The 27,356-nt window shown below is 39.4% G+C and overlaps 1 protein-coding gene across 1 annotated transcript in view; it reads right to left on the bottom strand.

Moving 5' to 3' along the window:
- Positions 1–25,715, bottom strand: part of sema3b (sema domain, immunoglobulin domain (Ig), short basic domain, secreted, (semaphorin) 3B) — a 53,969-nt gene extending 28,254 nt beyond the window's left edge. Inside the window, 1 exon segment of the mRNA XM_040047609.1 lies at positions 1–25,715. The gene's annotated coding sequence lies outside the window, so the exon portion shown is untranslated.
- Positions 25,716–27,356: the final 1,641 nt, after the last annotated feature.

Here is a 27,356-nt window from a genome sequence, read left to right on the forward strand (position 1 = left end):
CTGCCTATCCGTTTCCAAGGGAACCAAATTCCACAGGAGTTCAGAACATTCCAGGTCGGGATCAGCATCCACCTGAGCCCAACATGCCTCTGGCAGCGCAGACAGTATCCATTGTTACCACACTGTTCTGTTTCATTTTACTTTCTCATAGTCTTTCCTCTACTTATATGCAGAAATCACTGAACACAAACCTTTTCAGTTTTTGTTGCATGCTTCCAAAAACCCATTCCCAAGATTTTTCATATCTAATTTAAGCAAGAAAGATAAGACAAGTTATGGAGTAATGAAAAAACAGTTACTGACCAGTCCAGAAAGTGAGAGCTGAGATCAGCTAAACAGGTGGAAATACCTGAAAAATTCTTTTATGAAATCTGATTTAAAAAATTGAAAAAAATCCTTTATTTCCAGTTATGGGAATGGTGCATGAAAAGAAAGAGAATAACAGCAGAGTTCCACTATGGTGCAAAATATGTCCAGTGAGTCTTCAAAAAGTCCAAAAAGTAAGTAAGTGAAGTTAAAAAGCAGCAAAGCGAGATCTGAGTATTCCCCCTGCCTGCAGTCAGCTCCACTGATGAACGGCTGCACTTCAGCTCTACTTACAAAAACACACAAGCCTGTACACACACATACACTCTTCTTAACACATGCATGTAAGGAGTTCACACATACACGGAGTTTTCGCAGCAGCTGAGCAGAGTAGACTTGCTCAGAGGCAGAGCGGGCTGGGATAATGGACTTAATTCAAGGGAGGGAGAGAGAGATAGAGGGAAAGCGTGAGAGAGAGAGAGAGAGGGAGGGGTTGAAAAAAAGGTGGGAGGTTAAAGGAGGGGCGTCAAAGGGGGCAGAGACACACACTGAGCTGTCCGTAGTGTGTGTGGATATGCTACTGTGTATCTGTGATGGGACCTGGCTGAAACGTTTTCTTTTTCAGAGTCCATCATTACCATTACCAACATTTTTTCCACTGTTTCAGGTTAAACTGCTTCCACTTATTCTACAGCTGTTCTAATGCAGCTGTTCTCAGTCTTTTTCTGACACGCAATGCTTCAGAAGCCAAAAGCCTCGCCACCCACCTGATAATTTACCAAAGTACCAAATAAAGGAATAGAACTGATGTTAAATTTTTTCTTAAATATAGTTGGCTAAACCAGTTTTCATACAAAAATACATACTTATTCAACTGAATTTTACCATTTTTTTTGCCTAGCCATCGACACCCAACCTGAATGGCTCTCTGCAACACCAGTGTGGCCCAGTCCACGGTTTGAGAGCTACAGGTCTAATGGTATGAGCCTTAAGAATTCATGCTACCAGCTGTTATCCCAATAAACCAGTCAGATTTTCTTCTTTTCACATTGCTTTTGCGTTGCATTGCATTTTCTGACATTCTATTAAAAACTGTTTGGTTTGGTTTGGTGTGTTCCTGGTGTTGTTACATGCACATAAACATGCAGATTATGTGAGAGCTCAGGTGAGCCTTGAAACACGGTTATATGTGCTGTGAGACGTGACTTGACACTTACAGTGAATGACTCATGGCTTGGTTTACTGATGCATTTAGATAAGAGATCAGTTAAAGTCACTATAAACACACAGAGAAATGGAGATTTCCAGATACATAAGAGTGACTCAGGCTGATGCGGAGAACACGTACGCTGAAGCTGGTAAGAGGGTAATTGGCACACATTTATAGAACATGAGGGTTTACATCATTCAGACACATATCAGAGTTGAAGCTTTGGTCAACCATTCATGATGCCCGGGCTTTTGAATACACAAATTCATAAATATGCTTCTTCTTTTCAAACAGCTTACAAGTGTTTTAGGTTTACAAATGGACCAAAAATGTATATTTTGCATAAAATCTTTAGTGACAGTCTTTGATGTGATGGGCCTTGTCTTCTCTCTCTTGCTCTCTGGGGTCAGTCTCTATATGGTAAGCTACAATGTATTCCTTTGATACATTTTCACAGGGAAAAAAGTATAAAAGCATCCATTCAACTGCAACTCCTCCAGGACGATGTTTTCGTCCGTCCATTCAAACAGAACGGTCAGTACATCCCAAATACTCCAAGGCAGGACCAGAGCGTTGTTGGAGTTTGGTCATTTCCAAAGGCTTTTTAATGTATTAAGCTAATCACAGAGCTTTCACAGCCTCCTTTCAAAAACCTGAAAGCTCACAGAGTTTCACTTCTGACAATTTGGATGTTTGATACCAATAAAAGATGTGAGTACGTAGTTAAATGTAGTTCCTGACATACAGGATTTTCAACAAGGACATACAAGACTTCAAGTTACTACTGGCTAGCTGGAAATACAGTGCACACTGACTGATTACAGTATATGACTTCTATCTGCATCAAATGTTTCCTTCAAGAAGCCACTGAAACTTCAAGTTTGGAATTCAATTCTAATTTAATTTATTTACTGCTGTTAAAGTCAATCTCAGTAAGAGTAGCTACACTTTAGAGCTGAGCTAATGGAAATTCTAATAAACAAATAAATAAATGAAAAGTTTTAACGAGAGAAGTTTTTACCAAGGCAGTCCAAACTGATGCCTTGCTAACTAGGTGGGCAGGACAGTCGCAGAGGGTGCCATTTATTTATTTAGTTATTTATTTTTTCAACTTCTAATGTAGGAGGTTTTTTGGCCCAACAGTAAGATGTTTCACTCATAAGATGTAAAGCACTCTGTAGGGCCTGTCTACTGAAAGTGTAGCACTCACAGTCACATTGTGTTGTGCATCTTCTTCTCTGTTGTCCCACTCCTTTAGTCTTCATTCCAGTCGCAGGTGGCATACTGTGCCTGGCAACCCTGACCCACACACACTCATACACTCTCTCACACACCTAGAAAACCCCTTTCACCAGGTCATGGGTCTCACATTAGGGGTTCACTGAAGTTTGTGTGTGTGTCTTGTCTCCCTGATTGCTTGCAGTTTTACAAACAATGCACACTTATCTTCAGCGCTTTAAAGACTTTCATGCACACTGCCATGAGTACAATTAAAGCTATATGTATGTTTTCAGCCCACCGCCCGCCCCCTGCTGACCCGTCTGTCATAAACTAGTCTGATGTCTCTACAGGCTGTGCAGTGAGCTCTGTGTCCCAACAAAGGCTTTTGTCCCAGCTGAAGCTTGTGAGCTATTGAAGATGAGGGCTCAGTTTCCTAATAGCGTCTTAGTGAATCTTTGTTTTATTACAAGTCACTGAACTGAAATGATTTTTAGATTGCCCAGGATCACCATCAGACAAGTGTCTCCCACGCAGGGGTCTTCATTGTGCTCTGCAGTGCTGTGAACAAGTATTTGGCCCATTTGGAGATCTACGTTTTTTTCCATATTTGTCACACTTAAACGTTCCAGATCAAAGAAGCTTTACTATTAGGCAAAGAAAACCAGATGAAATACAAAATGCAGCTTTTAAATTGTGAACAGTGGCACCAAGAGCAACATCTAAAGCACTGCAGGCCTCACTTGCCTCAGTTAGTGTAGTCTACGTGATTCAGTGATAAGAAAAAGACTGGGCTCAAAGGAGAAAAACCACTGCTGACCAAAAACAACACAAAGGTTAATGTCACATTTGCCAAAAAAAAACCTTCTTGATAATCCCCAAGACTTTTAGGAAAATATTCTGTGGGCTGACAAGACAAAAGTTGAACTTTTTAGAAGGTTTGAGTCCAGTTACATCTGGTGTAAAACACAGCATTTCATATAAACAACATCATAGCAGGGTGGTGGTAGTGTGATGGTCTGGGCTGCTTTGCTTCTTCAGGACCTCCTATAACTCGCTCTAATTGATCCAAACATGAACTCCTTACCAGTTATCTCAAATGCTCGACTGCAGTTCTGGCTTTGCAGGTTTTACACTTAATAAACGTAATCATCTAAAAAGTGTTTTGTATTTACTCAGGTTATCATTGTCTAATAGTAACATTTGTTTGATGATCTGAAACAAGTGTGACAAACTATGAAATCATAAATAATTAAAAAATGCTTCTTCATGACACGGTGCTTATTACTCGCAGTAAAATATAGATACAGGCAGTAATTTAGATTCAATAGTTTGTTACAAAAACAGGGTTTGCTGAGCTAAAGTGTGTTAACTGGATTGAGTTTCATAAGATGAGGGTGGGATTTGGTTGTGTTAGTTTCATGTTGTGTAATCAGAGAGTCTAAGACTTAATTCGGCTATTGTATGTATTTAAGACCATTTAAGCAGTGCACGTTATGTGGGCATGATTTCTAATTTGACTATAATGAAATAATTAATTATACTTTGACAGATGTTCCTTTCATACATAGTTATTCATAGAGCGACAGTTGCAGAAAAAGTCCTGATGACACATTATTTCTAATCCTCGCCCTCATGAAAGATTTCTTAATTTGATGAATCAGAAACATTTATAGTGTTTTTGAAATATGGTCAGTGCATATTTTATGACACAAAAATATTTATCTTTTTCTAAGATTACAGAAATGGATCCACAGACTCCTGGTTTCTTAGGATGATTAATTAACTTTACCATGTCTCTGTGTTATATAAAGCACCGTATTTATGATGGACGGCATGATAAACCATGACCACCAAAAGCTAACACTTTGAATTACATCAGTCCTGAGAAAATAAGAAGAAATTGCTTAAGGCTGCATATATATCACCTTTATATTGTAGAAGATTGTAGTTTGTAGATGTAGTTTCTTTATGGAAACATGTTACTCAGCTGTGAGAACAGCACTAATACTGATGTGGAACAACAGAAGCTGCCTAAAGCTCTGCTACCTACAACTTCTGGCCAGGCTAGAGTCTGGCTTCTTGTCTTCTGGCTTCTTGTCCTTAAGGCCAAACCCCAGACTAAGTCTGCAAGGTAGCCAGATTATTTAATGGCATGAGGCATCCACACTACTAATATTAATGTAGCGATGAAACATTTCTGAGGAAGGATTTCTGAAGGAAACTGTAAAGAAACCAGCCAAAAACAAAGAAAATCTGCCAGTGCTTCTACACTTCATTGAAGTTCATGACGCCATACTGACTTTAAAAGGTGCACCCATTAGCATGAGTGCTGAGGGAAGCAGTGGGTTGCTGTTGGAAGGAAATTACTTGGCCAAATATTGAACCTTGTGGTAATTTCAACAATCTTAACAATAAAATGCATACATGTTTTAATGCAGCAGTGAACTTCACTGGTCCTGGGCTTTACAGGGCATCTTATAGCTGTGTCCAGTTTGAGCAGCTTCCTGTTTCTCAAAAGAGAAGGCAAGCACTGGCAAGTAACTCATTTTAGTTCAGTCAGCTGGACATGGCTTTTGAAAAATCTTAATGCATCTGGTGAATTGTCACTAAATTGTCACACAGTTGCAATAAGGCCACGTGACCGGTTAACAGATGGTCGAGTGTTTATCTGAAATCGAGACTGGAGAATTGTTTCAGCAGAGGCTCCTTTCCTACTTATAGATGAAGATGGGTGAGGAACCCAGAATAAAACTTCCCGCACTTTTTGGCATTCACTGCGACCAGTGACCATACATCCATTCTCCTAAACAACTCTTTCAATTTATCTGGAAACTGAGACAAATATGCTCAAGTGCATTACACTGCTGCTGCACCCTGATGTGGAATGTTATGAAAATCCTTGAGGACAGATGCACGGTCCAATAGACTCTTCAAGAGTAACAGGAAACAATAGTTTCAATTGGCCTACATCCACAGTGGACCAACTGTACCCTGAAAACTGATCTGACACTAGAGTGACACCTGCTAGCAGCGTTGCATCATAAACATTTGCTCAACAGATGCATAAATATGAGGGCCGAGATGCCACGGCTGCAAAAGTAGAGCATAAAATAGCACTGATCCCAACCAAGAGCTTTGCTTTTTCTCTCTTTGTGTTTTGAAGGCTATGTGCGTGTCGCGCACTGACCCAACATAAAACAAATGCCAGGACTAAGTGCACTATTAGCATCATTACAACTGTCGAGTCCATTCTGCCAGTTGTATCGCCATACCGATCTTATCTATTTGCATGTGTGTGTTTGCGTATGTGTGAATTTATGTTTAAAAGCAGGAGTTGAACCATTTGTCTACTGTTCAGAAACACTTGTAGCCATATACAAGTGTTTCTAAACAGCAGCGAACTCCCATTCTTGCCGGGAATTATGGTTTTTACTACGACTTGAAATAAAACAAAGATGATAAAGAAAAAAAAATGAACAATAGAGCCTAGGGGAAAAAGAGATAATAAAAAAATGTAGTCATTTGGACCTGTCTTTATGTTCATGTTAGCTAACTATCTATAGAGCATTAGCTGTATTATATGTGCCCCAGTGGGTTATCCATGACACGGTCCCCTGACCTTCTGACACCGTAGGGATTACAGGGGCCCCACTGGGAAAGTGGCAGGAATGAAAGAGAGAGAGAACGAGAGCGAGAACGAGAGAGAGTTACAGTTAGAGAGATGCTAGCTTCCTTTGGGGCACAAACCTGTAATCCTCCCTTTTTTGCTTTGATGTGATCACACCCAACTGAAAGGATGAAGGAGGGCGGGAAGTGGGGTGTGTGGTGTTGGAGGACTGGTGGGTGTGGGGACTGACTGGAGTGCCAGGAGGCTCAGAGGTGGGACACACACACACACACACACATACACACACTCTCACAGGCATGCAGTCACACACCATCTGGTTCAGAGGGTCATCGGGTGGATAAGACCACCATCAAACATAAGCAAGGCTCTGGTGACACATTTTCACACACACACATTCACATAGCGAGCAGGCTCTGGAGGTCACCGAGTGGATTACAGCACCTTGCATGACCAAGGCTTTGTCTTTTTCACACAAATATAGTTTTACACACACACACAGCTTGACAGCACATCAACTACCTCTCAGTGGAATTCACATTTCTGCACTAGTTCCCACCACTATCAAATCTCAATGACTAATCGGGAGATAATGAAGGTCTAGTTCAACTAGTTTTGGACAAAAAGATAAAAAAAAAAAATATTAAAATCATTTTCAGTCAACATTGATTGTGACAGTTGCTATTCTGCACTGAGGGCACATGTCTCCGTTGATGTATTATTTTTTTAATGTAATTATAAGTTTTGGGTTGTGCGCTCTGTTATTGGATTGTCACTCTGACAGTTGAAATACTGTATTATGATGAATCAGCATACTCACTAAGACATCGGTGCACAAAATCGGACTAAAGGTACTAGTTTTTTTTATTAAATACAGACGAATGTTACAGAACAGTGTCATATTTACAGGCACAGGGTGCTTCTGAGCCAGATGTTCTACAAAGGGCCCTGTAATTCTGAGCTCCACTTTAATCAAAGTGGTGCTGTCGGTGCACTGTTAGTATTTCGGAGGAAAATTCTACAGATCACAGTGAAGATTGGATAAAAGACAAAAAATGGGGAAATCACCTACTTAAAGACAGCCTTGAAACTTCAGCCCGCACGCAGACAGTCAAACACACATTTTTTAGAAGCCCGCACATGTATCAGTGCCTGCATGCTATAAAATGATGCCACAAGTTATTTTTATTTACACAGAAGCTTTGAAATTCTGCCTTTAATATTTTGAATATATTTCTCATATCATGCCTGTCGCATGGTCCATTCATATACATCTCATACACATACCTCCTCCTTTTGTAATTCAACTCAACCTGTTCCTCGAGTCTGATGTGAATCTCTGTGATAAAAATGAGGATTCAGACTTTTTCTAGTACAGAAAATGTTGCACATTTCACATAGTGCCAAATATGTTAGTGGATGTTACATGTATATATTAGGATTAAAAGCAAATCTGTAGGCCAGCAGTTGCTCATTAAAATGAAGAATATTTTCTCTGATAACTGTAGTGATTAAATGCACCAGTGCTTGCAGCAGATCTGGAATCTGTAATATCGTCCCACAGACATGTCTTTTTATTACAAAAGTTTTCCAATTGACAAGCTGTCGTTGACACAAATTGAGACTTAGAGGGACTTGGATTGCAGAGACAGTTTTGCTGACATACAGGCTGAAGGAAATGTGGCACGCAGATACTACTGCAGTACTGCTGTGCTGCCTCGTTAGGACCTGAGCCGTGATAGCAGTGAGCAGATCCAGTGAAGTGATTCCTGATCCTGATGGGCACTGATCCACCCAGACAGGCCACTCTCAGCATCTTCGAGGATTTATCACACACTCACATAAACGCAGCCGTATGAAAAGACACACTTTCTTGAGGGGATGTGGAAACACTAGAATGTGCAGTTATTAGTGTGACAGTGTGCACATTTGCCCCGCCCCAGGGAAAATCTAACAAGCTTAGTAATGAACAGATTTAATGGCACCAGCTGACAAAGGTGCTCAATTTAATATGTATAAGTGGAACAAAGTACTGTATGAATGCCATTTTCAATGGGTGAATATAACTTGCAATAAAAAGTATTTATTCAGTCACACTACAGTGAAAATAGGACAGAAACCTGAATCACTGGACAGACAGTACTCATCCACTGATTGAATCATATTTATCTGCATTCTGCAAATTGATTCGAGTAGACGGGCAACCAGCTGGTTCCAACAGCGTCTTGGTGATCACTTTTAATCATGATTGAAGTCCCTCAGTTTGTCAGTCACAGACAAATTGTCAAAGGTCCGCAAATAACTCCATTATAAATGCAGACATATAATGCAGAGTTACTCTGCACTGATGGGCAAGACTCATCTCTGACTTAAACTGGTTTATTCTGATTATTTCTGCATAAAAGAAAGGTTGCTAAGCACCTGCATCATTTTTATGTTAAGTCTGTTTCCATCGGTGGGGAAATTTCTGGATTTTTGTTTTAAATCTATGAAGTTTTGCCTGAATTCTGAATAAAAGTGGTCTATGCAGATTTCTCTTTCTTATAGACTGCAACAGATTTGCATTTTTCTTGATTTATCACAATTATTTGCCATATTATTAGAAACAGGATTCATGTAACTGACCCTATTCAATCATAAACTGATAGCAGACTTACTCAGTCTTACTGTAGTTTTACTGCTGTCTCAATCGCAATAATTCTGGTCATCCCACAAATTTTAATAATGTGTATTAGTCCTATTTTTGCTACTGTGTGACAGTTTTGCTTTTCAGAATTTTTATTAAAGCTGTGAACAAACCCTTGACTTTCACAAAACTTGACATGCCAGACGCAGAGGGCCAGAGGGCAACATTGAAGGGCTTCAGCTTTTCATAATCAAAATTTCACTTTTCTGTAAATTAGGCAGTCAAAACAGCTGCTCACAAAACAAACAATTAGACAAAAACACGCATATACACTTATTTCTCAGGTGCACTGACAGCTGTCTGTGTCTGTAAGGGAAGAGAAGAGAAATCCCCACCATCAACCAGTAATTGAGGATAGTTAGAGGGGGAGAAAAAAAGTGTGTTGAATGAATAAAGGAGTGGGTGGGAGATGCAGGAATGGATGAGTGGAAGGTTAAATGAAATGTAATAGTTATACAATTATTATTAAGGCCACCCATAACGTATGTGGAAATATAAAGACAAATACATGATAATCATTCATCAAATTGAAAAATTAAGAAAGTATGTAAATAAAATAAAAAAGGAGAGACTTGCTGCAGACTTGTGCGCCTGTTGTGTTACATTTTAAAATGTCCACCTCTCCCGCACTGCAGGGCTTTTCACTGCTGAAGGTGGAAACATGTCATGACACACGAGTTTCCTTGGTGATATCCATCCTAGAGCGAACACAACTCTGTAGGTCGACCACTAATGCACTGACAAGGGCATGATCTTGCACCAGACCGCCACCCATTAACACAGGCAGCTGTTTGTTCAAATGCACAGCCAAGGCGCAGTTTATGCTGCAGGCAATCGAAGGATATTTCTCTGTGATGTTGAATACAAACTTTACTTGTACAGCAGAGCTCTTAATCTTCAAACCTAAAACATTTCAGTTTCAGACTATTTTATTTCATGGTAATGTAAGTAATATCATGTGAACATTTCAAAGCAGTTAATTACTGTCTTACTGCAGGTCAGAATGGTTACAGAAAAATACGCAGCAGTAATTTGAGACAGTTTTTGAGACCAAGTTCTAATTCAGGAAGACAGCAGTTAACATCTGCAAAGGAAAACATGTATCTACTAAAATAAATAACTTCAAATCCAAAAATGTACTTAGTAAACATAGCACTGCCAGAAAGCTTCCCTGGCAGCACAAGAGAAACTGCAGTTATATTGCTAACCTCATACATACATGTTATGGGTTACAATCTGACACACAAAGTATCTAGTAGTGCATTAAATATGGGCACCAAACAAACTTGCATAACACCAAGCAGGTGTTACCATGTTACCATGCTAAGAAACTTTCTTTTGAAGCGGTGAACACAACGCTCTGCCTCACAATATTTTTTAGCTGCTCTTTAATGTATGCAGATGATACAGTTCTTTTCTACTCTACAGAAATTCCATCAGCAAGTCTACAGTAAGCCAACAGGATCATGGTTTAATTCGTCCCTAAACTCCCCTCATGCTCTTTGTGCTATTTCATAAGAGAAGATCTTCAGCAAATAATTGGTACTAATAACATCTGACAGCAATAGAGTTAAAGTATTTGCAGTGATTTTTAAATCTGTGTGTCAACCTCACTTGCGCCACTTGGCATTAATGTTCCTTTAGAGTGCAGCATGTTGTCTTTGCCCAAACTGCTTTCTCATGCATGAATTTGATTTACAAATTATTATCCCTCTGCTCCCTTAAGCAGACACTTGCTCTTTTATAGTAGAAGCTTTTGGTTTTTGAATCCCACTCACTGCAGCTGCTTAAACGCCAAAGGACACTTTGTTTGTCGCCAGCATTTGGCACGCTAGGAATAGAATGGGGTGGACACACTTGATGTCTGATTGTAGAGAAATAAAGTAAAAAAAAAAAAAAAGTAAGTAACCTTTTCTTCTTTATTATGTTCAGCACACCATCTTTTTATTCTGTTGACTGGCAATGACAACTTCTCACACAACCAAGAATTTAACAAAGTCATAATGAGAACTTGCAAAAAATTTTCCACATGTTTAGGATTTGAATGCCCCTCAAATTTTAAGACCGTGTACAGATCCTGAACAGAGAACAAAAGATTTTTATCATCGTGCAGCTGAGTGGCAAGGCTGTTAAAGGAACTATTGAGTCCATATTTATTCCAGACACGAAGCAGGGCAAATAGAAGTCTGTCAACCAGTTTGACAAACACACAGACACACTGTACAGCAGTAGAGGACATAAGGTGAGATTTTGGGTTACCGGGGGAACAGGAAATCACTTCATTATTGCAGGGGTAACAGCTGTCATTAACATAAACGCTCCCCCCCCCCAAAAAAGAACCACATGATCACCCACTGATGTCTAAACACACCGAAAATCTGGAATCCATATATTCTAGAAAAAAGTGTTTACCAACTTTCATTTTCATCTTATGCCAAACTTAGATAAAGATAGAAAAACATGTTCTGCGTTGGACAAGCATATCACTTCAAGCTGTCCGGCCACAGCTGGCTAACAGGAGGCTTTACTGAAGCATCACATAGCAACTCTGAGTTCAGGAAAGTTACAAATGTGGTGCTTCTGCTCGTGTCTGTAATCTTGTCATCTTTGTGTTCCTTTGATTATAAAATAAGTCAAATATTTCCTGCCTCATTCATGTGTCCCAGCTATTTTAAGACTAAAATTTATGGAAATACCCTTGCTGTTTCTATTTCAAGCAGAACCTGCTAGTTTATTCTATTTATGGTGCTAAAGTGGGTTAAATATACAAGTATATAATGAAATTATTTCTACACCACAGCATCTGTCTGCAGGCTCCCTCCATGCCTCCTGTTTGAGGTTCCAGGTAGCCAGCCAAGTGGAGGAAGATTAGTGTGTTCTAAGTAATAGGCTGCCCTAACCAAACAAACTGTCATTTCTCTCTGTCTTGGCTGAAAATCTTCTCTTTCCTCCCCTTCTTTTTGTCCCTCCTGCCACTCCTCCCCTCTTTTCAGAGCCAACGTGTCAAGGAGAAAAAAAAACAAAGCTGTTTAAACTTGGAGCAGGGAAGGAGGAGAGGAGAAAGGTACAGAGGGAGGCAATGCTTAAATCCTATAAAAATAATATTTCTTCCAGCAAAATGGTTAATCCTCTGTAGAGTCATCTTGCTGCAAAAATAGGTAAGCATAACGTTTCGCCAATGATGTGTCCTACCTTTACACATGTCATACACATGTCATAACTTTTCATAACTAGAAGTCCTCTGGTTCAGACTACAGACTAATCCTCACTGTTTAATTCACTTTTCCTGACATCTTTTCAACACAAGAAACACATCTTAATAGTAAAGTAATGACACCAAATGACCTTTAAGAATCAATGCTAGAAATAAAGTGGATGTGGGATGATTTAGAGTTGGCATCCTGAATATAAGTGTTAGTGGCAAGAACAGCACAAACCATCTCAATTATTGCACAGAACACAGCAGTCAATCATAAGATTTAAGAGCTGTATTACTTCATAATTTTCCACAAACATGCCAGTATGGCAACATTACACCCTGCCTAATCTGCTGCACGATCTCGTTTTGACTATTTCTATTTCCCTCTTGCATTTCTCAACAAGTGAGTGAAGTCAATATAAACACGTGCATTGAACGTGAGTGTTTTTTTTAAGTCAGTCAAAATCTTGGATTTAAACGTGAATCTGTATGGCAAATATAAAAGAAATGGAAATGCAAAAATCTGCAGACCAGAGGGAAAAACATGACAGAAACCATCAAAATCTAGGTCTGGTCTCAATGTGGTGTTACGACCACACTGGGACAGGACACACTGACTCTTCAAGTCAGCAAACAGCTTTACTGTCACCGTCAGGATGGGTCACACGTAATAAACATCTGACAAACACACACACAGTCCTTTATTTTAGCTTTTAAATAGACGAATTTCACATTTCTTTTGAAATAATCAGTTCAGTCAGGTTGGAAGTAAACATAAAACTTGGAAGACACTCCCTCAGAACCTATACAGAGACTTCGTTTCATCCAGCAGCTGCAGGGTCTCTGGAGGCCATCTGTCTCTGATTTAGTGCCATCCTTTCATAGTGTCAGTATTCTATCAAAGTTGAGTTCTGTGTGCAGCTCTCGCTGAATTTTGTTGAGTGGATCATTTATGGAACACCCAGATGTTAGCAGTTTTTAAAGGTTTCAGTGAAATAATTTTATCAAAAAAAAGGATTTTTTATTTGGGAGGAAACGCAAGTAAGGACACCTGGACACGACACAAGACCTTTCAGTAGTGCCTCACATGGTACGTTATCCCCTTTTCTGTATAAATGAAACCACAAAGCCATTTTCACCAACACACTGCAGCCAACTTGGCTGAAGCGACTACTCCCGAGCACATTAAATACACAGCCTGCAACCTCCCTCCTGCGACCGCAGCACACCCACTCCCATAAAAAACATAACAGTACATCTTCGCCTCATGTGCTTTTGCTTAAATATGAGTTTCCATGTTGGCTACAATTTGTTGGCTATATCTCTCTTCCAATACGATGCACACAATCTGAATTAAACACATAAGAGATAGAGCAGATGAAGTGGATAAAGAGGAATGTGTGTCTGCGTGTATGGGAGATGGGTTGTTTTTAGTGTCAAGATCATTTTCAAACTTGTGGGGACAGCATTGGAAAGTGATGTTGAGCTTTGCTTGTAGGTTTAAGTAAAGTTAGCGGCTACATCCACACTTTTAAAATCACATGTTTGAAGAAAAATGACCTCTATCTTGCATCGCGGTTTCAGAAATAATTTTCAAACTTACAAAGAAGATCAAAGATCAATTTTAAATCATTAATCATGTATGACTGGCTGCAAACAAGAAGCAGAAGGCTGTTTACTTGGTTACAGAGTGGTGTGACCTAAGACCCAATCAGGAAGCGAAGGTTTGGTGGTCACTTCACTGAGTTCAAAAGCGTCAGTTTCTTCATGTCTACACATGAACAAAGTCAACACAGTTTCCAAATAGCTTCATGCTTCAAGCTGTTTTTCTGCAAGCTCAGTTTTCAGTTTCCTTAAAAAAGTGTCTACCTTTAAAAATAGACAAAGTTTTGTTTTTAAAAAAGTCTGATGGACATGTGGGCAGGTCTTAAGGTTACAGATGAGTGCTACGGTTCATTATTTACATTGTGGGGATAGATTTTTATCCACCTCGGACCGTTTTCATTGTTGCTACTATTTCTGGATCTCTCAGTGGAAGTCCCTTGCACTCCAGCTGTGTCATAACTGTGATGCCTGAAATCCATTTTTACTTTTACAGCATGGATGACGTTGCAGAGACACAAATGTGATGAGTGGTCCAGGAGGTGAGCAAAAATTGCATTAAATAAATAAAAAAAACCTCTGTGGCCTCTAAACCAGCTCAAAATGATATACTGGCAACGCCACAGTTCAGATCCTATCCTCCTCATGTTCTTCGTCAAACACCTCAGCAGAGCACCGTGATGACGGTCTCGATATAGGAAATCCAATGAGGATGCTCCTAGTCTCAGGCCTCATTTGACACACTTCATTTGGCTTGATAGTGTGGACCCTTTGGCAAGTTGGTTGCCAGAGGTTGAGCGTGAAGCACGCCTTGCATTCCCAAGTGCACAGGTCATCTGGTAGGAGTATAAATAATCACAGTCTGACTCAAACAGTTTGCAAATATTGCTGTCTAATTTCTGAACACAGGTTACCAAAACATTACAATCAAAATAAGTCTGCAAATCTTTCTTTTTGCATAAGGGACTCAAGACAGCTGGTTGCCCACTATACTGTATTCAGGCTATTTAGCTTTATAAGAGGAAGGTTGACGAGCAGTTGTCATTTTTGCAGTTTAATTGCCATCCTGCAGCAACTTTGTCACTTTTGTGGAGATACTTATGAATTTCTCTTTCAGTTACAAGTCTCCGGTTGGGCTCTGGCTGTACATAGTTAATTTTGATACTTACAGATTTCTAATTATCATTTATATATATAACAGATTGTATGTAATTGGCATGTTAATAGACCCCATTCAGCTGCTTCTGGCATCAGACTGACAGCAGACTGACTCAGTCTTATTGCTCCTTTAATGCTGTGTTGATGCACAAAAATTGGCAACAAACTGCAGGCAGTTGCAGACCTCTTCCTTGTCTTCAAATGCAACAAGATCTTAAGTTCAGTGCAGAACTTTTTGCTGTGCCATGTTCTCCAACAAATGGTTTCTCTAGTGTGATTGCAGCAGGAGTGGGCTGTGTGTGTCATCTCAAACATCTGTTCTTCATTAGTGGGATTCTCCCTCTGATATTTTCTCTGTCCTGCTTTCTTTCTTGCTGCACGCTCCTCTGTTTGCTTCAGTATTTTCTACACTACACTCACTTTCCCCTTTGGCATCTGTGCTTTGACCATTTATCATATTCCGAGCTTCTGTTCTCTCCAAAACCACAATCTGATGTGATGAATTTTAGGAGTGATTTAAATTAAAGTGATTAGGATAAACTTCCCCAAAGAAAATATTTAATGTAACATATAATATTCAACACAGGTTCCTAAAAGACTCTGTGCTGACAACCAGTAACTAGGGGGTTACGATCTCAAAGCCGCTTGACGTAGGTAAGCTTACAGAGGATGAAATGCGATGCACAATATGTTACATTAATTTCCCTTTTCAGATTTTTCCACATGATAGATAACTGGCACGAGCCCAGAAGTGGTAAATTTCAATTTTCCACTCAGGCTTTTAGACGATGTTATGACAGTATGTGTTCCTTCTGCGTGTGTGTGTGTTGGATGCAACCTCACATAACCCTTGCATATGCTGAGTGTTTTAGGATATTGAAAGAACATTGCCTGTGGTTTACCAAGGCTTGGTCAAAGCCCATGAAATAAAAATTGTGAATTTTCAAGATAGAAATAATGAGCCAACATATACATTCTTTCTTTTACCGCAAACTTTTTCATGTAATGCAGCGCTGTGCGATTGTGTGATTAGCTTGCTTGCTAGGGTCTGTCTCATTTGTAAATGTTTTTTAGTGGCTTTAGTCTTTATTTCTATTTTTAAAGATGTAAAACAGTTACATATAAGCGGTTTGGCTCATTGAGTATCCAATAAACAAGAAAGTTTTCAAGCATGCTAGCATGTTCATGTTTTCCCCGCCCTTTTGTGCATCTCACGAGTGTAACTTTAGCAAAACCGTCACATGGTGGGCTTATTCTAAATCTAAGACTAATTCATAAAAGGAGATGCCCCATGAGTGATGTCCCACGTGTCAAGGCCACCACAGCGAACTGATAGCGAGCACGTTGGTCAGCACAGCAATTTGCCCGCAAATTGCTTCTCCACCATTATGTTTAAGGAAAGATTGTAAAATAGGTGGTGCCTTTCAAAACTGTAAATATGTGGTCAGGACTTGTCCAATAATGGTTAGAGGAAAAAATGAAGGAGCAAAGTTGTGAATAAGTTGTACAGTGGGTAGGAAAACCACACACAGACACATGCAGAGTCTGGCAACGGTCCACTACCACAAGAGCATGATGCCATCTAGAGAAGATCAGAGTAGGTTTGACTCCCCTTTTCCTTTTTCTTGAATCTCTTACGTGTCCTCTAAAATGTCCTGAACCTCTGCGTCTTCCTCTTCTTCACAAATCATTTCATTTTTTCCCCTCCTTGTCATTCTCATTTTTTCCTTCTTCTTGCACTCCCTCTTAATCTTCCTCTGCCTGCTTCTCCTCCGCCCCGAAAGATCAACTTTCCATCGTCGGTGACTTTTTTTTATCTTCTCCCTTTCCTGTCTTTTCCACTAAAAGAGTTCGTACAATAAAATGAAATGAAATAAGTAGAAATTAAACTAACTGCAAATGCAGCCCGTATCCACTGTGGTTAATTATTTCTGCCTTTCATATTGCCACGGATTTCCCTGCGTGCAGCTTCTGGCCAGCGGATCCGCTCACTCCCTCAGATGGAGAATGCATCAGACACCATAAGATCTGCGGAAACTGACAACCACTCGGATCTGCGCTCTGTCCAAAGCCAGATAAACACACCACACCTGCAACAAAGATTTGTTAAAGATAGAAGGTTTTCAGAGCTTAGAAGTAATTTAGTTAAAATATCCATCTTGAATAACAAAAGGCTGTAGACGTGAAACACGGGCCGCACTGCTTTTATGCCCCTTCTACTTCATAAGAGACTGAACTGAATCCATATGGACAGAATTCAAGGAAAAGAGGAAGCAAGATCTTCCAGTTAACTCTGTTATTTTCTGATCTGAATGGATATAAATATCACTTTAAAAGTCAATCTGAAGTCTTACTTTATGTCAGTCTGTTGTTATCTTTGAAAAGACTACTGAGGCAAAAGTTTTAAAAAATAGTATCTTTAAATCTGAAACAACCTGTTAGTCCCCAAACTTACGGCAAACTGGTGCAATTAATCAATTCCTCGAAATGAAGGCCAGATAGCATTACATAAAGACAATCCTTATTATGAATGATTATTTCCTCTGCATGGAAACTTGTCAGAAAAACAGATTATTCCTCTTATCTGTAATTTAATTTCCCATGCCCTTTTTTGCAGTGGCTGACGGGTGATATAATGGAACTACTATCTATGCTCACCAGAGAGTATGTGTGGCTAAAGGCCACACATAGTTAATTAGGTTAGCCAAACAACACACTCTCTATAAACAGAGGTGGGCTCTGACGACAACATGCAGGAATGAGAGGAGAGGACTGGATGATAAAAACAGTAGAAAAACTTTGAGAAAGAGAAAACAGCTGGCAAGAGGAAATACGGGAGACTCCGAGGAATAACCAGGGAAAGAATAATAGTGCCGGCTCATAAATCATTTTATTTCTCCACTTTCTGCCCTCCTGACTACACATCTCACTCCTCTTCAATCGTGGCGCTCTCAGGCTGCCAAATATCAGAGTCCCACTTGGAGCACCACATAACTACATCAGTTAAGGTAACAGTCTGTGACATGTTACTGTATATTGTGAATGTCTGGATTCCTACTTTATTTCACCAGCTGCTATATAAGGTAATATAATCGATTCCCAGTTCATGCTTTCCTGCTTTACTGCTGTGTTTGAGAGTTTATTGCCTTTGTTGTTGACGAGTGAAAATCGCACAGTATCAAAAACACTTGTAGTGCACTTGTGATACATTGATAAACGACTACTGCAGTGGTCTGAAAGTGTGCTGCTGGTTTTATATGTTAAAAAGCACTTTTGCTTTCTTTTGAATGAAACGATTGGCCAGGATTGGCTGACAGATGACACCTGCGACTGAAACTCCACAGCGTGAACTCATTTTATTCTTTGTGTTAAAAATACTGCTGTACTTTGCAAACCCTTTTTTGTGTGTGTGCCCCAATGACAGTAATGCCAGTGCAGTGTTTATTCCAAACACTGAGTGCCAAGCACTGAAATAATAAACCCCAGCATAACCTGGTATGGCTGAATAATTATGTCAACCACGCCATCTTTAAACTAATGAGCTAAAAAAAAAAGACACAAAGAGGTCAGAGCAGAGCAGAGGAATTTCTCTCAGGTTTTAATATAAGTAGTTCACAAAGAGATTCACAGAGCAGAAACCTCCCTCTGATCCCCTCTACTGGACCATTAAATAGTTTTTACTGCACACTTACAAAACCTTGTGTCTCTTAATTTAATTTAATTTCAGTTTTATAATTTGATTTTGTGGGTTTATTTGTTGAAAAAGTGAAATTTTAGTCACTCTGTTCAATAACCATTACAGTTCAGATCATCTGACCGAGCAGTTTGTCGCTGCAACTATACTTTGTAGTGGTAACTGGTCTCCAACAGCAAAAAATTAAATGCAACCACCGGGCAATGACCAATTTTTCCTAGTCGTCAGAAAGTTGCTGTCTTGTTCCTACTCCAGCGCGGCTGAGTCATCCCTGATTACTGCAATCATGCATGCACAGTGACACTTAAAGGCTTCATACTTACAAACTTCAGTTCACTTCCCTGTTGCAAACATAGCAATACCCCATTTGCCGAATCTTCTTCAAATAAGCACCTACTGAAAAATTGGTGCAGGAGCTCTTGCTCTAGCTTGAAGGGAGCCATGCCTCCCTGCGTATCATTCGGTGAGCCATACAAAAACATAATTTAACTTTTAACGATCTAAATATATTTAGATCATTCTCCAACTGTCATATAATTACAATTCAGATGAAAACACAAAGATAAGCTTACAAAAAAACTACAAGTAGTGCTAATTTCCCTCAGTGAATGTGGCTCTTAAGACTCACATCTGAGCAGCAAAGCAAATATTTTGTATTATAATCTGCACATTGTACCGAGTACACACAAATCTAAAAGCTGCACATGCATACACAGAAGCCTCAGCAGTGTCTGCTTCACAGGGAGATACTTAAGAAATAAAATGTGTGATTACTCGGTCCTCACTGCTCCCCTCATTCACCCTGCCTAATTCATTAACACACTTAACAGTTTCATACATAACGAGTTCATTACGAACACTGGCACTAATTGGCCATGCCAAACTGCATGTGTCCCATGTTAATTGGCTCTTTGATTGGGGCTTCATGGAGTTAATTAGCCAATTAACCATCTCGGTCTGCCAGCTAAGCCTCGCTGTGGCTTATGCTCCTGATTTTGGGTGGATCAGACAACAGTGAGGAGAGACTCCAAAATAATTCACTTTGACTCTGGAGCAAAACATGGAACACCAGTATCACAAGTTTTACTCATTTTCTGAAAAGCGTCATGTGAGCTTAATAATATATGGGAAGGAGATGGAGAGTAAAGGAAAGGAATGGGTCAAAAGGTTAGCGGTGCAGTTTCAATTTCTGAGTTAGCAATTTAAATCCTGAGACCAGAAGGAAACCTCTGTCAGAGGAACATGAAACTGTTTCCCTTTGATTTCACATTTTCTGTAAACATGATCAAGAAGGCTAATTGAAACATGAAGGGGCAGATAGAGGCTTTTCCTTTGTTGCCCTCACTTTTAATATTCCTTTAGAAGAATATCACAGTGAGGTAGGCTAACTGAAGGTCCACCGTGCTTGTGGCCATTTTGGAGAAATGAGTCTGAAACACATTGAACACATCCACCGATTGTATCTCATCAACTGCAAATGCAACTGACTTCACACTGAATTAAAATATCCTGTTTCATATTTGACCAAGAAGTGAGAGTGAAATAAATACTGCATACTGGGCAGTATTTGTGGTGTATTCATTACTGCAGTGTCCACAGACAGTGACAACAGAGAAAATGGAGAGTATGAATTATAAAATCTTCAAAATGTTCCTTTGTAATAAATAAATAAATGAATGACTAAATAAAAGAACATAACTGCAGCCATATGTAACAATCACATTCACGTGTTGCATCCTTACCAGTATGTCAGTATTTGCACACTTTTCAAGACGTTTTATGACATTTAATTGGTTAATAAACCACAAAATATCCTCTGGCAGTGAAACCAAACAGGTGCAGCACTTGTTAAGAAGCTACTTTGAAGATGCTGTACATCCACTACTGTCAAAACACTAGCGATAAAATCCTAAAAATGTAATTGCTTTAGTAAGGATGAACAGCCTTGGATTTGAAAATGCTTAAAAGGGATGGCAGATGGGATTTGTAACAAATCCAAAGCAGCTCTGGCTCATTTCATTTCCTATAGTGACAACGTGAAGTATAGTCGTCTGCAAAGAAGCTCCAATATGTCAGACCTGACTCAGGAGGGTGAAGAATTAAAGGTTAACGGGCAGAAGAAGATTTTTTGCATTGTTGTTGTTTTTGTTTTTTTTGCTTTAACTAAAAAGTCTTTACGAGAGTAAATAAATATCAGAAAATAAAGTTTAGGAATAAATTAATTGAAGAGCTCTTGTGATTTACAGATTCGTTTCCAAAGAACCAGGAATGGTGTGGAAATTTTAGAATTGCGATTGTAAAACCAGTCAACAGTAACACATTTCAGCAATTCATCCCAACAGCTGTTCACATATCTTTTCACGGCACTCTTGGGAATATAGCCATTCCAATGATAGTTTTCTCAATATAAGCAGTAAAAAGTGAAACCTGTGAACGGCCTCTGTCACATTCCTGCTCATTATCCTCTCAGAGGTACTAGTATATAATCCGTCACTGCAAGCTGGGATTCGAGACCACTTAGAAAGATGACAGATGGGATGGGACGGAAATCCCCTTATCTTCAGCTCACTTCATTTCCATAAGTGTCAACATGTCTGAAATCTTGCAGAAAAAGAAAAAGTTACAGCAAAAGCAGATTAGATGCATGTGTTTGGTACATTAAGTCAGCCAGTGTTGCATGCTGGGGTATTCACGTGGCAGTGGAGCATTAATGGATTCCAGCAACAACACGGGGTATCTGCCGTCAGCAGTTTGAGAATATGCTGTGTAAAGATAAAGTCACCTTGGGCTTTCATTGAGAAATAATCTGAAATCACATGTTAAATTCATGCATACACGCTGTAAACACAAGCTAACATCTATAGTCGCTGAGGAATGCACGAAACACGCTGGGGGAGGAAAGCAGCAGGGAGGTAATAAGCTTCACTGTGTGCGATGGTGTCATAATGAAGTGACACACACATACGGTGGAAGGAATTGCACAGTACTGTCACTAACGCTCTCTTTCTGTCCCTTCATCCTTTTGTCAAACAGGACGAGAGGAAGAGAGGTAAAGCAAGTAGTGAAAATTAGCAACTCATTCCAAGCCCAAATTAAATGAAACACTATGAGGGAAAATGTTGTGGTGAAACTGAGCAATTTGAATTATTTATTTATATTTGCAATCTGTGTTGCTGCAATCCCAGCAGTGTCATTTGTCATTGGTATAGGAAGCGGATCAGGACCAAATATGAAAAGATATCCATGCATTTTGGAGCTGCTGTGGCTCAGGAGGTACAGCAGGTCATCCGTTAATCAGAAGAATGGTGGTTCAATCCCTGCTCCAGTCTGCATGCTAAAGTATTCCTGGGCAAGAATCCCAAATCCTGAGTTACTCCTAGTGTGTTCACCACACATGTTAGATAGAAAGTGATGATACAACGGGCAGTTTGTGCTTCTGTAACCTACAATGGCAATAAACTACATAACTTGGGCCTAACCAGGTAATGTGTTCGGCATAACCATGGTGATTTAACAAGGTTTAGAGACAACTGTGTTAGTGACATTCAAAACTTTGACTGTAACTGCAACATACGTCACTAATTCATTATTCTCACTTCGTGGTACGCCCCTCTTGCCTCTTGAGTTCCCAAACACTTACAGAGGATTGTTAAAAGAAGAAATAATACTACACAGTGACAAATGTGCCCCTGGTCAAACTTGTTAAGTCAAATTCAGCATATATTTCTGACTTCAATGTAATATGGTGCCGTTTTACTATTTTCAGTTAAATATAAGGTTTAAGGAGTTGCAGGGTAATGGATGTTGGTTTTATTCAAATTTTCCATTTTTTTTATGTATTTTGTTAATGTAAAATAGTACAGTAAAATAATATATTTAAAGAGAGTATGAAACAAGAGCATGAAAACACTGACAGAGAGTAACTATGTGAATAAGAGAGCAACAATGAGGGCCAGCATAAGGGAGGAGGAGAGAGAGATACTGCGTAGTGGTGAGTATGGGAGTTTTTCATGGGAGAAAGAATGCAGTCAGGAATTCTTTTAATTGTCCAAACTGCGCCTCAGGCCAAAGCCTACTCACCCATCCTGACACACACACACTGTAGATGCATACATAGCAATCATTCTGTCTACACAATGCTTCACTGCCAACCTCCAGTAAATCCCATATCTCAGAGTTCTTCCTGGCCAACTGTGAGAAATCAAAATGATTTCAGAAGCTCCTTTTACATGGCCTTGGAAAGGGTAGGATGTATTGATTTATCTAACCCTCCTATCATTCATGAAGAAGGCAGATATGTGGCTTTATTTTTTTGGTTTCTTGCTTGCTGCTGTTTTTTATTCATTTAGGAGTTGTTTTGACATCACCAGCCAAATGTGAATCGGCGAACTAACTTCAAATTATAAAAAAAATTGTAAAATAATTTATCTAACTGTAGAGGGTAAATTACTGACGTTAATTCTAATAAGAAGCTGGAAAAAGTGTCCACCTTTAGCACCGTTATTCATCTGTAATCAACAATCTTGAGACTATAAACAGTAGCACTTCAGTGTGGTAGCTTTTAAGTTTCTCAGTAACACTTAACCCTTCCGGTACTTCATCTTGGCCTCCTTCTCCCACTCAAAGCTGCCCTTGGGATAGGATTCACCGTGCCCAGGTGTGTGGCTCTGAGATCATGTGTGTGTTGCCTATAGAGTTACTAAGGGGCCCCAGAGTACAGCTGTCTTAGATCTGCTTAAATCCATGAAATGCAACACTGGTAGATAACTGACACTTTCTGTTGACACACTGTCATTGTGCCCTCTGCTTAATGCTGAGCAGAGCAGTTGCATTTCATCAGATACAGGTGAATCTTTGGTTGAGTTAGACACGAAACTGCTAATATGAAATCACAATCATTTGAAAGCAGACTCGACTCGACAGCATACTGGACTATTATACAAATGCACCCACAAATGTATCGTACACACACAATTAAGGACACAGGCACAGAGGCGACACGCAGAAACCTGACAGGTGATGTCACCTTGTGATGTCCCCCTCTCTCTTTTGTGTCTCTCTTCCAGTTTAAGCTGCACACACTACTCTCTGCCTCTCTCTATGGCAGGAGTTCATGTTTCAAAGAGGGAAATTACCTTTTTCACACACAAGTCACACAATACCAACAAACCATCAGGTATGCCCTTCAGTGCTGGCTTCCCTCCACTTCTCACAAACTCCTCTCTTATCCATAATTACAAGAACTCTGCTGCTGCTGCTGCTTGGCACCTCTCATCAGCAGCAGCTGAGAAGGAATGAAGAAAAATGCTTTCATTAGGTAGGGAGAGATAAGGAGGGAGGAAAAGTATCAGAGAAGTAGAATATTATAATGTGAATGAGAGGTTTGGACTTTCAGGCCAGAGATTTGCTTTTTAACCACCTACAGTATAAACAACAGGCTATAAATGTCTTTGTGCAACTCTCTTTAGCCTCTCTGGGTTTTTGTGCAGCCAGAAGTGACCACATGCAGAACAGAGAGGGGTCTACCAAATTGTCAGCCGATGCAAGCTCCATTAGTATTAACAGTATGGGTGCAATCCACCAAGTCATAATATATGTTAGGTAATTGCAATTTAAAAAAGAAAACCAAATTCAAAAGCCACCAAAGGTACAAACATGGTTTAAATGTCTACTTCAAAGAGACAAAGTAGAATAGGTAAGGTCTACGAGCTCCTGTTCTGTTGGCCCCAAGTGGCCAGTAGAGGAACTGCATTTGTCTCCATTGGCTTAATTTTCATGTAATTCTTTGGAAAACTAATGTCAGTTTCAAAGGGTTGTTTGTTAACTGGTCGAGAAGCATACTATCCCTGTGATCCTCTCTCTTCTTCTCCACTATTTGCCAACATTGCAGTTTTTCCACGTCATTATGATGTCCCTCGTGACCTGTGCTGCTGATATGCTGATATGATGTGGACATATGTCCATACTACATTTACTGTTCATTTTCAAGAGCTGCATTTTACGTATTTTGAACACTTATTTCTAATGGTGCACATGACAAATGCTTTAAATGGATGCAGGATATGAAAGGCAGCCATGATGATTATGCAACTGCATTTAAAAGTAACATCTCCAGCCTTCTCTCACTTTTTTCTTCTCATCTCTATTTTCTATTCTTGCCTCTCCGTGTCTCTTCTTCGTGTATTTCTTTGCCTTTTCCGTCATCCGTACTTGTTCTTGGCGCTTTTATTATTTAGCACCTGTCAACAACAGAACAGAAAACCATGTCATGCAAGCTGTCTGACGTAGAAACACACAAGTGCTAAAGCTGTAGTCTTGACAGAACCACGCTTTGAATGCTGACGCACACAGACCTGCATATACAGGGTTCCAAATACTGTATACACGAACACACACCACACACCTACACCCTTCTGACTTATCTGATGCACATTAGCTAATGTGGAAAGACGGCTGGGCTGAATTACCACTACATCTAATGACTATTTCATGTCAGGATGGAAAGGAGAGCAGAGAGGAGGACAAAAGGCCAGAAACTAAATACGGGCTTGGCTTCAGCAGATCTCTGTACTTTCTTTTTTTCTGATCCATTTATTTTTGTCTGTTATCATAAAAAACTTATCTTGTCGGCTCTGGTTGTGTTTTCTTCAACATCAGATAGCAGGCTTGACTACTGCTGCTCATTGATTTTGCCATAAGATCCAAACTAACAAGATTCAAGTTGTTAGTTCATCAGTCTTCAGATGAAATCACACTCCGATTAGGGGGAAAACCCATTAATGGGATCATCCCTCATTTGAATTAGCGCAAACAAGATACTCCACATACTTGGCTTCCTATCATTTTACTTGAAGTTGATCGGCTGAATGGTTGTCAAAAAAACACCCCTGTCAAAACACAAATAACTTGGACTTGTGCACACCCACTTGCCCGGACGTGCGCACACACACACACACACACACACACATGCATATGCTGTTCTCAAACTACACTGTAAAAAAAAAAAAATTTAATATAAAAGTAGTTTACTGTGTATTTTACAGTTTTGTACTGTTCTTCTAGAATATCATTAAATTCACATAAATAGACTGTGATTTTACATGTCAAATGTAAATTAACGTAAAATCACTGTAAATGTAATAAAACTTAATTTCCTTGTTTTTTAAATGTATTTGTCTGTACATATGCATATTTAGATTGTTAGAATACATTCACAAATGCATCATAATTTCACAAATATTTGTCCGTTATTTGAAAGATTGAACTGTTAAATTCAAATGTAATGCTATGGAAAAATATATAAAATGATTCTTATAAACTTTGTTTACATCAAATAATTATTATTATTAATGTTATTTAGGGCGATCGTGGATCAAGAGTTGGCAGTTCGCCTTGTAATCAGAAGGTTGCCGGTTCGAGCCCCGGCTCGGATACTCTCGGTCGTTGTGTCCTTGGGCAAGACACTTCACCTACCACCTACTGGTGATGGCCAGAGGGGAATTATAAAGTAGAACTGAAAAGTGCTTTGAGGGTCTCAAAAAGCGCTATATGAATGCAATCCATTATTATTTAAATTAACTGTATATTTCTGTACATTTAAGTATTATTATTCATATTGCCACATTCATTGACCTTGTTTATAGGTAATTTCATTGTTTAATCACATTAAATTGTTCCTAATTTAATGTTTAAAAGCACTTGAAAAAGGCAAAATCCCATGTAAAATTAGGGCAACAAACTGTATTGTCATTACTGAAAATAACCATATTTTCATGAGAAAGTTATTTTCTGTTATTTTCTGGTATTATTTTGGCGCCCCAGCTGCCGAAATATCACTGTTTTTTTAGGATTTTTTTTTTTTTTACAGTGTATGTTATCAATCTTGTGGGACTGCTGTGTGGAAGTGAATGTTTAGCGGCAGAGTTTGAGTATATGCTCTTGGAAAACCAATAGACCATTGGTTGTAAAAGAAAAACCATGTCCATCCAATACTGGGTGCTATGATTTCACATGAATGTACAGTCACTTGAAAAAGGTTTTCACAGGATTCCATGGAGTTGTGTGAAAAACTAGGTAAACCTTTGCTGCTTCCACGGGAATTAAAACACTAATTAGCAGTTAAAGTTCATGCAGCACATTGAAGTTCAGGACAGCACAATGCCAAAAAGACTATGAGTTGTTTTAAAAGGTTGTCAGGAAAAAGGGTCACATCTCTAAAAAGCTCACACTGACTGTCAAGCAAAATGTTGAGAAGTGATGATTAGAAGTTGTATTGTAGCCGCAGTACCTGGGCACCTTGAAGTTACTGAGTCAACCATGAGCTCCTCAGTATTAGTAAAGTATTATAGAGTCAAAGAGGTCGCCTGTCTGACAGCTAAAGCTTGGCAAAAATTGGGTCATTCAACAGAATAATGATCCCAAGCACAGCAGCAAATCCGCAGCAGAATGGCTGAAAAAAAGATCAAGGTGTTGCAATGACCCAGCCAATGTCCAAACCTCCATCCACAGTACAAGTGAAAAACCAACATTCCTTTGCAATAATGTGAGAGATGGTTAAAATTGGTTAAAATCATATTTCAAGTTACTGCTGCTAAATTGTCATTTTTCCAACATAAGTAAGAAGATCAATGATCCCTGCAAGTTGTACAACAACTG

The sequence above is a fragment of the Simochromis diagramma genome, unplaced genomic scaffold, assembly GCF_900408965.1.
Source record: "Simochromis diagramma unplaced genomic scaffold, fSimDia1.1 OVJJ01000387.1, whole genome shotgun sequence".
Classification (NCBI taxonomy): Eukaryota; Metazoa; Chordata; class Actinopteri; order Cichliformes; family Cichlidae; genus Simochromis; species Simochromis diagramma.